Consider the following 10,000-nt stretch of genomic DNA (forward strand, 5'->3'; position numbering starts at 1 on the left):
CTTTCTAATTTAATGTAAAATTCAGGGAGACAGGAACTTTCAATTAATAACTCATTTATAACCTGTAAACCTGCACAAAATACATGAAAAATCCCTTAATTTCTAGTGTCTCTGTGAATCAACTCATGAATAAATCCCTTATTAACCCATGATACTAACCTTACTTAATTAAAAAAGTTATTTTTAATGGATAATTAATGTTTATGTAATGAGAAATTAAGGACATTACAGGGATAAAATGAAGGGGTTTGGTTTTGTAGGGTTTTTGTATTTGGTTTGTTTAGGTCAAACTGCACTGGCTTGGAAACAAAAGTCACATGACTCACAAGCAGCTTGTTTATTGGACAGAGTTTTGGTCACATGTCATCCTGCCAGTTGAACTCTCTTCTTCTGTGGTGTTCATACCAGTTCAGAACACATCGATGACGAGAAACAGCTGAATATGAGCATCAGTCCAGACTTCATTTTGTTCTGCTAGGCTTTTCCAAGCAATGAGGAACCTACATCCGTCTCCTTCTACCATAATCCCTTGCGTTTCGGGGCGGTTTCCTGTAGTCGGTTGCATTAACAAACCGCACCGCAGTTCTCTTGTTAGAGGACTGAGACTCTCGCTGCCGTTATTTGGTGCCACCAGAGGTCAAAGGTCATCGTTCTCACCTGGACAAACCAGCTGAACTGAAGGAGGAAACGCTGCAGAGCTCAGAGAAACCGATCAGAACACGCTGGCTGTTGAACGCAGCCTCGCTCTGAGCCGGTCTCTCCTCCCTCAGCCTGCTGCCTTCTAAAGTCCTTCACATACTTCGGAGCGATAATCGAAGTTCTGGTGCTTCACGGCCTGACATTACAAGCGCCGCGGCTTTCATGATGGGCCATCCATCGATTTTACGTCGGGGGAAGATACAGAAAAGAATTGATCCCGAAACTCCTCTCAGACCTTGTTGGGTTCAGCTGATCGTGATCGGCTGTTTTATGGGGTTACAGGCTGCTTTGGAGTGACTGATTGGAGGCGGTGCGTAAAGAATCGGTCCATAAGATGCCTAATCAATCAAGCATCTTAAAGGTCCATATTCTCCACTGTCCAGAGTTTTATTTTGTGTCTTGAGGTCCATTCAAAGCTGTGTGTGTGGTGTCATGAACCAAAAACACTCTCAATACATTGTTACACGTTCATTTTCCATCAATCTCGGAACCCATCGTCTATCGGCTCTGACGACGATTAGACTCTGGGGGCGACGGCCAATATTTCGGGTGGAATTGGAGTTGAGCAGACGACATCTCATATGCAGATATCTGTTTATAGAGATTAGCCGAAATGTCGTCTGGACCTAAAACACCTACAAAAAGTATCGATGTTTGTGTATTGTACTCAACTCAAACTCCATTCTCGATCTCAGAGTTCAGCTAATCGACCTGACTGTGTAAACAAGACCGCTGCACGGAAGAGGAAAGTCTCGGTCCGGATGTCCGCCGGCTCTCCGGATCGCCCGGATGATCACCGGAACCAATTGGCCGTCGCCCCAGAGTCTAATCGCGTCGTCAGACCGATAGACGATGGGTTCCGAGATTGATTTTCCCAGCATCTCTCTGAGCCTTACCAAGAACAGGCCGTTTCTGTCGCCGTGTCTTTAAGGCTCATTAATATTCACGACCCCTCTGTTCCGATTGGCTAACCGTTTCAAGAGCTGGAACGTGAGACGCCGCGGGCCCGGCGGCTACAGGTAGGGAAAACTCTCCGGTAATAAACAATGACAAGATATTGCATCGACTGACTCTTTACCCTACTGATTGTCATGACTGCCTCACAGCTGAGGACACAGAAAGGGGCGGAGCTTTATCTGTTTAAGACGTCCGAAGTGACGAGATCCACAGTCTGACGAAGGTCCGGTTGGACCGAAACGTTACCGTACAACAAAGGTGTTGCACTGCAGGTAGCAGTGTGAGGTTCATTCTGTTGTGTAGTTTACACCTGTGCACCTGCACTAACCTGCTTTTGGATGTGCGAGTTTTCCCACTTGCTGAACAGTGTTTTTTTTTTATGTAAAATGATGCGCTGTTTTCAGTATACCTTACTTGCAAGCATGAATTAATAAAGTTAAGTTATAAAGTTATGTTGGGGTTAATTCATGAATGAATGAACCCATCAATTCCAGTTCAACTGAAAAAACCTCCAGGAAACAGAACTGGAATTGAACTAGAATTCAGTGAAATTCAATGTTTTTTTGTTTTTCCTCACCACATATCTGAGATTCCACATAGTTTTATATATTATCAATACTGAACTATGATAAAGTGTTAAAGGAGCCTTTCAGCTGGTGTTTGATGCAGAACATGTGATGGTAATCCACATTATGACTGAATGTGTTTGATTTGATGAACTGTCTTTTATCTGATTCATAATGTTTTGATTTATAATGTTTAGAGTCGAGACAAACTCTCTTAGAAGTGGAATTTAATGGAATTAAATGGAATTCAGTTCTGATTATGTCGTTCCAGTTCACTTCACATGGTGTTTCCTTACAGCTGGGAGACTTTCTCACTGCAGGAGCTGAGCTGCAGTTTAACATGAAGTCTCACTGCAGGTTCCTGACTGGCTGTAAACCTGAATCCAGTCTCCGTCTCTCTGAGGAGGCGGACTGACTGCTGACAGAACAAGACGCTGTAAACTGCTGAGGTAAGAGCAGGTCAACTCTCTCTCTCTCTCTCTCTCTCTCTCTCTCTCTCTCGTCTCTCTCTCTCTCTCTCTCTCTCTCTCTCACTCTCTCTCTCTCTCTCATCTCTGTCTCTCTCGTCTCTCTCTCTCTCTCTCTCTCTCTCTCTCTTCTCTCTCTCTCTCTCTCTCTCTCGCTGTCTCTCTCTCTCACTCAATTCAATTCAAGGTGCTTTATTGGCATGACAGTTCACAAACAAACAATATTGCCAAAGCATGTAACAGGAGATTAATCATCAATTAAATTATTAAATAACAAAAAAAAAATTAAGTAACAGAAAAATAATTCCATCCCCTCCCATTTATTATTGTGTGTCGTGTGTGTTGCTGTGCCTTCTCTCTCTCTCTCTCCTCTGTCTCTGTCTCTCCATCTCTCTCCATCTCTCTCTCACTCTCTCTGTCTCTCTCTCCATCTCTCTCTCTGTCTTTCTCTCACTCACTCTCTCTCTCTCCTCTGTCTCTCTGTCTCTCCATCTCTCTCTTTCTCTCTCTCTCCACACTCTCTCTCTCTCTCTCCATCTCTCTCTCTCACTCTCTCCATTTCTCTCTCTCTCTCTCCATCTCTTCTCTCTCTCTCTCTGCTCTCTCTCTCTCTCTCTCCTCTGTCTCTCCATCTCTCTCCATCTCTCTCTCTTCCTCTCTCCTCTCTGTCCTCATCTGACCGTTTCACCCCTCCATGTGTATCGACAGCTGAAAGGTTTCTGCTGTTGATCCTGGTGGACAGAGAAACGCTCCGTAACGAGGAGGAGAGGAAGGAGGGAAGGAGGGAGGGAGGGAGGGAGGGAGGGAAGGAGAGAGGGAGGGAAGGAGGGAGGGAGGGAGGGAAGGGAGGGAGAAGGAGGGAGGGAGGGAAGGAGGGGAGGGAAGGAGGGAGGGAGGGAGGGAAGGAGGGAAGGAGGGAGGGAAGGAGGGAGCAGGAAGGCTGCCAGCGAGCGACGCAACGCTTCAGATCTGTGAGAATGTCACACCTTCACTTCCCCACACACACTCACACAGACACAAACACACACACACATCACACACACACACACACACACACACCAGGCTTAGACTGATATTTTGGGCCGATATTTGCCTTTTGTAAATATCGGACTATCGGCCAATCAGTGTCGTCCACGCTCCTTCCTCCTGACCCACAGATGCAGAAAAACAAGAAAACCTATGAAATGATGTTATTCTTTATTGTTCAATAGTGTGTTTTTTTTTGTATTTTCTCTATTTAAAAAGCAGTAATGCATCCCAGATTTACATGGTGGCGATCAGAGGTAAAGAGGTAAGCAAGAACTGCTAACCCTAAAAGAAGAATTTAAAGGGATAATTCACCCAAAAAAGTACATAAATCGGATGAGTGTTTTTACTTAGCAGCAAGCTTTCTTCCAAACTATTGCAGTAAATGGAGTCCAGTCCTTTAGGCTTCGAAAAGGACACAAAAAAATAATAGAAATTCCCATAAATGTCTCCATACAGCTGCAGCCAAGTCTTCTGATGCCATGCCATCGCTCTGTAGAGTTGGCGGAAAAAAATACATTTTATCAATTATTTCATGCAAATCAAATTAAATCAAGCCCATCGCCTCACACAGGTTTGGGAACGCACAGAAGCTGAATACAGTGGAGGAAGGGGGGTTTCAGTGTGAGAGTTTTAGTGTCCCACTGATGCGTCTGAATGTTTCAGAGGCTTTTCCAGCCTGATGAGAAGAAACATTTCAGGGGGGAAACACTGAATATTTGGAATTATTTGGCATGGAAACGATCAAGAATACTGGCAGAAAATACCTGCTATTGCTGATGTCAATCAAAAATATCAGTATCCGTTTGAGCCTTGAAAAACCCACATTGGTCAAACCCTAACACACACACACACACACACACACCCACTAGGTGCTCTGTCTGAGTCGGGGCAGACTCCAGGTCTGGTCCGCTGCCAGCCGGCTACTTTGCTCCAGCAGAGCGGTGACAGTAAGCTGCTGCCTGCCGAGTGTTTTCCTCTGATGTAAATCACTGCCAGTACCATATCAATAATCACGCCCATTAGATCTCTGGGAAACTCTCTCAAATTATTCTGCGAGTGCAAACCCTCCGCTGCAGAGGAGCGGTGAGAAGAGAGAGAAGACAGAGAAGAAAAACTACAACCTCAGATCTCCTTCACTCTGTTTATGATGTTCAGCTCATTCCAGGAGTTATTTATAGATGAAGTGATGTCATTTCCTTTTCTGGCGACACCACTTTCCCTCCACAGGTTCTGTCATTTCCACGCTTCCCATTCATTCGGTCAGTGCAATGCATTCTGGGAGCGCCGCGGTGCGTTTCGAGAGACGCCGCGTCAACGTCGGCCGCTCCGCATTTGCGCATTGCAGGTTGAGGTCTAGCCTACTTTATGCAAATCAGGGGCGCCCGGCGTGACTCGTGTGCAAACTTTTAAACTCGCCGCTGTCGATCAGCTGCATCCGATGTTTTCAGAAACACATTTCAGTGAACTGTTTTGGTAATATAAGAGGAAGTTTCCAAAAAGGAGCCGCCATGTTTGTTTTCGCCTTTGAAATCCCAATCGTCCAATCAGGTGCAGCCAGGTAGTCATGGAGGAGAAACGCCCATCAAGTGTCCGATACTGGGACGCAGCGTGATCCTGTGAAATGACGCCCTTGTGAAAACGCACCTTTAGTAATTTCCTACATTTCCCAGAATGCCTTTCAACAAACCCCATGAAGGGTGAACTTGTTGCATTCAGCTGCGGGCTGTACATGACCAGAGTGAAGTTAGCTTTATGTTGGATATTCTGCGGCTATATTTTGAAACCAGAGGTTGTAAGTTGTTCTTCCTCTTCCATTAATCACAAATATATTCATCAGTGTGGTTTTACTTACATTTTACAAGTTATTGAAGGTGGAAAAATGTATATCCACAGAATATGCAATATCCAATATCAAGCTAACTTCACTTCGGTTTTTACATCTAGGTGGAAAGAGCGATAATCAAGTTTCACGCCCCAGCCTGTCTCTCTGCTGCAGTGCATTCTGGTCTCTCTGCTGCTCCTGTGGTGGAGAAACTGATTTTATAACTTTTTTACTGGAGAAAGTTCTTTATAATGGACTTTAATGTCACAGAACATTTTGTACAGTACGGCTCTATATTGGATATGAATATCAAAAGGTTCTTTTTAAAAATAACACCACACAAGCATAAAGTAACATTTCAAAGACCCTGAATGCTTCATATGACTCAGTTTTGATTAAAAAAGTCAGATACAACCTCATAACTCCAAACTCACAACATGTGCTTGAATAAATTCAGAAACGGTATTATATTTATTTTCAGACAGAAATAATTTGGGCGTCTTTGTGGGTTGCGGTTCTGTGGAAATTAATAAAGCAGAAACCAGTCTGTGGAGGGAAAGGTGAGCGCCGCTCCAACACAAACACTTCCTGCACTTCAAAGCTTTGACGAGTTTGTTTCCTCTGCTTTGAAACTGATGCAGACGCTTCTTCAGATTCACACTTTCTCGCCAAAAAACTCCTTAATTGCTTACAAATCATATGAGATTGGTAATGATTATCTGAATATGATCACGGCTCCTCGGGGATCTGTAGTTTGCAGAGCAGAAATACTCTCTTGCCGACTTTCTTAATTAAATATCTCATGGAATACCACAGGAATCCATATCAAATCAAATAGTGAATAAATTGATTTCTCCCTCTCTTACACCTGGAAGCAGAAATTGAGCTGTTAGTGCGCCGGATAAAGCTTTTTAATGTAATAATCGGCAACGTTTTTATATCAATAAATGTCTGTTTTGCGTCTTTCTGGCTCTACAGGAAAACTTTGACATCTGCTGTTCCTCTGATAGAAGTGATGCGTGTTGCGTTTCCGGTGTCCCGCCAAAATGTGTATTATCGTGGGGGAAATGCAGTTGAAAAATGGCAACTAGACTAAAGTACAGACTTACAGTTTTACTTGTAGAATCGATGGACGCTTGTGGTTTGAGAAAATAAGAAAACAAACCTGATCTCCGTTCGTTTAGAGGCAGCTTGGTCGGCTGCTTTCATTCTTTGTAATGCCAATCAATGTTTCTAAGATGTTCAACAGAAAACAATCCAGAAAAATTTTAATTATTTTTGATTTTCTTTCCAGGTGTGAAGGCACCAGGGGAGACACATCTTTTGTCGGGATGCAAATTTTGGCAGGACACCAAAGGATTTGTGGGAAGTGCAGAGCAAAAACACCACAGCAAAGAACCGCTTCTCACTAAAGATGTCGCCAAAACAAAACGAAACAAGGATTACCACTTTAGATGAGGTGCAGTAACAATATCAATACCCAATATCAATCAATAACCTATCAGGAGGGCGGAGCGTCAGGGGAATTCGAACTGATTTCCAGGCCATCAGCACAGAAAAAGCTGCAACAAAGACTTGAGACTTGAGACTGACTTCGTTCATTTTGATGCAGGTTTGTAGGCTGCTTTTATTCTTTGTGATGCCGATAAATATTTTTTAAGACGTTGTTTTACCGAAAACAACACACACAAAATTGAAATCATTTTTTAATTTTCTTTCCTGGAGTGAAATGGAGGCACCGGGGGAAACGTCTTTTAGGGGGAAAGCAAATCTTGGCGCAACACCAAAGGATCTCATCATGGAAAGTGCAGAACAAAAACTGACTGAGTTGTTCAGTTATTTTATCTTGCCTCCAGACTCATCAAGCTTAATTTAGTTTTTTTTTTTTGTGAAATCATCTCACTGCACTGGCAGATCATTTTACCGGTTTCAACAAATTAGACTTTTTTTTCCCCCAGCAGAATGTAACTTGTTTCAGGACATTTTCTTGGTAAAAGCGAAATTGTCTTGTAGAAAGTTTCTTGTTTCCAGATTTTCTTCATTGTTTTCTGATGATTTCTTGACAGAAGTCATATTGGCATGAATCAAGTGAAATTTACAGAAACCAGCAGATTAGATTTGACTAAAAATATCATGAAAGAAGCTGATAGGTCTGGAGACAAGAGAACATCACTGGGCAGATTGATATTTTTTGCAGTGTGCAGAGCAAAAACACCGCAGCAATGACCGCTCATCAGTAAAGATGTCAAAAAAAAACAACAACAGGATTACCACTTAAAGTGAGGTGCAGTAACAACATCAATATATCAATCAATAACCTATCAGGAGGGCGGAGCGTCAGGGGGGGTTTGAACTGATTTCCAGGCCATCAGCACAGTAAAAGCTGTGGAAATGAATGGAAATGGAAATCAACAGAAAACTTCCTTTCACCCCCAAAAGATAATCCTGTGCTGCTCTGACTGACAAAGCGAAGTGTTTTCCTCCGGATCTCAACTCTCCGTGTTCGTAATCAACATCCTCCAACCCGAAAATATCCCACACGTCTCATTTCAACAAATGATTTGCTGACAAATAATATACAGGAAACAAACCCATTTACATATAAATTAAACCCAGCTATGGGTGGACAGAAATCTTGTTTTATGAGTCAATAATTTAGAGTAATGACAGCAATAATAGCGGCTCTACTGTAAAGTAATGACACTGGAGCAGCGTTTACAAAGCGGCTGCATGTTCTCCACACATCAGCATCCGTCTTGTGTTTCCTCTCTGCACAACAATTTGGGACGGACAGATGAGAGCTGACGGCAGAAAGCACTTCTCCTCGTTTGTGAGCGCATTATTGATCCCACTTTACCTGGAAAAAAAAGAGACTTAATGTTTTTTTATTTTTATTTTTATCTTGTCAGCAAGTGCAGACTCTTGGCCTCGCTGCCTCGTCTGTTCTCTCATCCCAAACCGGCTGGATGAACATCAAGTCGCAGCTTCTCCTGTGTTTACTGCCAATACTGAGGCAGTTGTTGTTAATTATGTGTGTTTTTATTAATAACTTGACACCCGAATGCTACTTTTTCTACTTTTTCCATCAGGTGACACGGAAACTGTCTGAAATAAACACTTATCCTGGCAAAAGAGGAGAAAAATAGGGTTTTCTTTTGAAGACATTGATTCTAAAATGAGACACTGCATTGATCAAAGCTAATTACAGTCTACTACTAAAGTTTTAAATCAACTTAAGATAGTTAAAAGGACGACACCAACTTTTTGGGAGTTTGGTCCGTTGGTTTTCTTACCCGATAACTGATGAGAGGATCGGCACCAAATTCATCTCTGTGTCTCTGGTAGTTAGCTCTGTCTGGTTAGCATGCTAACGCTTTAGCATACAGTGTGTTACGTAATCGTGGGTGATTAGCATTCTCCAAATTAAAGTTAAACCTTTTAATAATCCAAAGTTAGTGTTTGTTTTTATTCTCTGGCCTGAAGATTCATAACTTCTGAAAGATAAATCTTCATCATCAGTGAAATCCATGAAGAATCAACAGCAAACCCTTTAGCTGTCCGGCTAACTTCTCTCCCTGTGTAAACAAAACAAGTTACGCTTAAAGTCTCGAGGAAAAGGAGATTGTCTGCCGTTGAAAGTGCATCTTTCTGTCAAATTTTATGTCTATTTTACCAACCTGGCAGGTTTAGACTGTCATTAAAATGAACTAACCATCAGCCTTAACGCTACAAGTTCTCCTTTTCTCACTTTCAGGATAATGCTAGTCGCTTACGAAGCTAGCCAGACAGCTAAAGTTTTTGCTTTTGCCTCATAATGGACTTCGCTGATGATGATTTAGTTTTCAGAAGTTATGAATAAAAAATATCAACTTTGGATTTCTAAAAGGTTTATCTTCCTATTTCGGATAATGCTAGTTGCCTACGATAACTTAACATACTGTATGCTAACGCGTTAGCATGCTAACCAGGCAGATCTATCTACCAGAGACTCAGATGTTTTTTAGGACACCAAAGGGCCAAACTCCCAAAAAGTCAGTTTTTGAGGACAGAGTTATCTGTGATTTCAAAACTATTCCTGCTGAATTTCAGGTAGAAATTTCTCTCCAAAATGGAAATATGAAAACTTTCTCTTCCAAACAAGCAAACTGATCATCGTTTAACCTTTCATCCACAAACAGCAGTCCCAACCAATATAAAGAAAAATCTGGTTTATTTTCAGGAAAACCTTAATTGCTTTCTTTTCTTTTTTACCTTAAAAGATCCTATCTTCATAACTTAACATCAGTTTGATGCTACTTTATAATTCATACTACGAATTTATGTCATGAAGGTTTATTTCAGGCCTATAAAGGTGATAAACTGTTTTCTGCAAATAAGATAAGATAAGATAAGATAAGATAGCACTTTATTGATCTATAGGGGAAATTCAGGTGTCACAGCAGCAATTGACAAAGGTAATA

The sequence above is a fragment of the Centroberyx gerrardi genome, chromosome 24 (assembly GCF_048128805.1).
Source record: "Centroberyx gerrardi isolate f3 chromosome 24, fCenGer3.hap1.cur.20231027, whole genome shotgun sequence".
In the NCBI taxonomy this organism is placed as follows: domain Eukaryota; kingdom Metazoa; phylum Chordata; class Actinopteri; order Beryciformes; family Berycidae; genus Centroberyx; species Centroberyx gerrardi.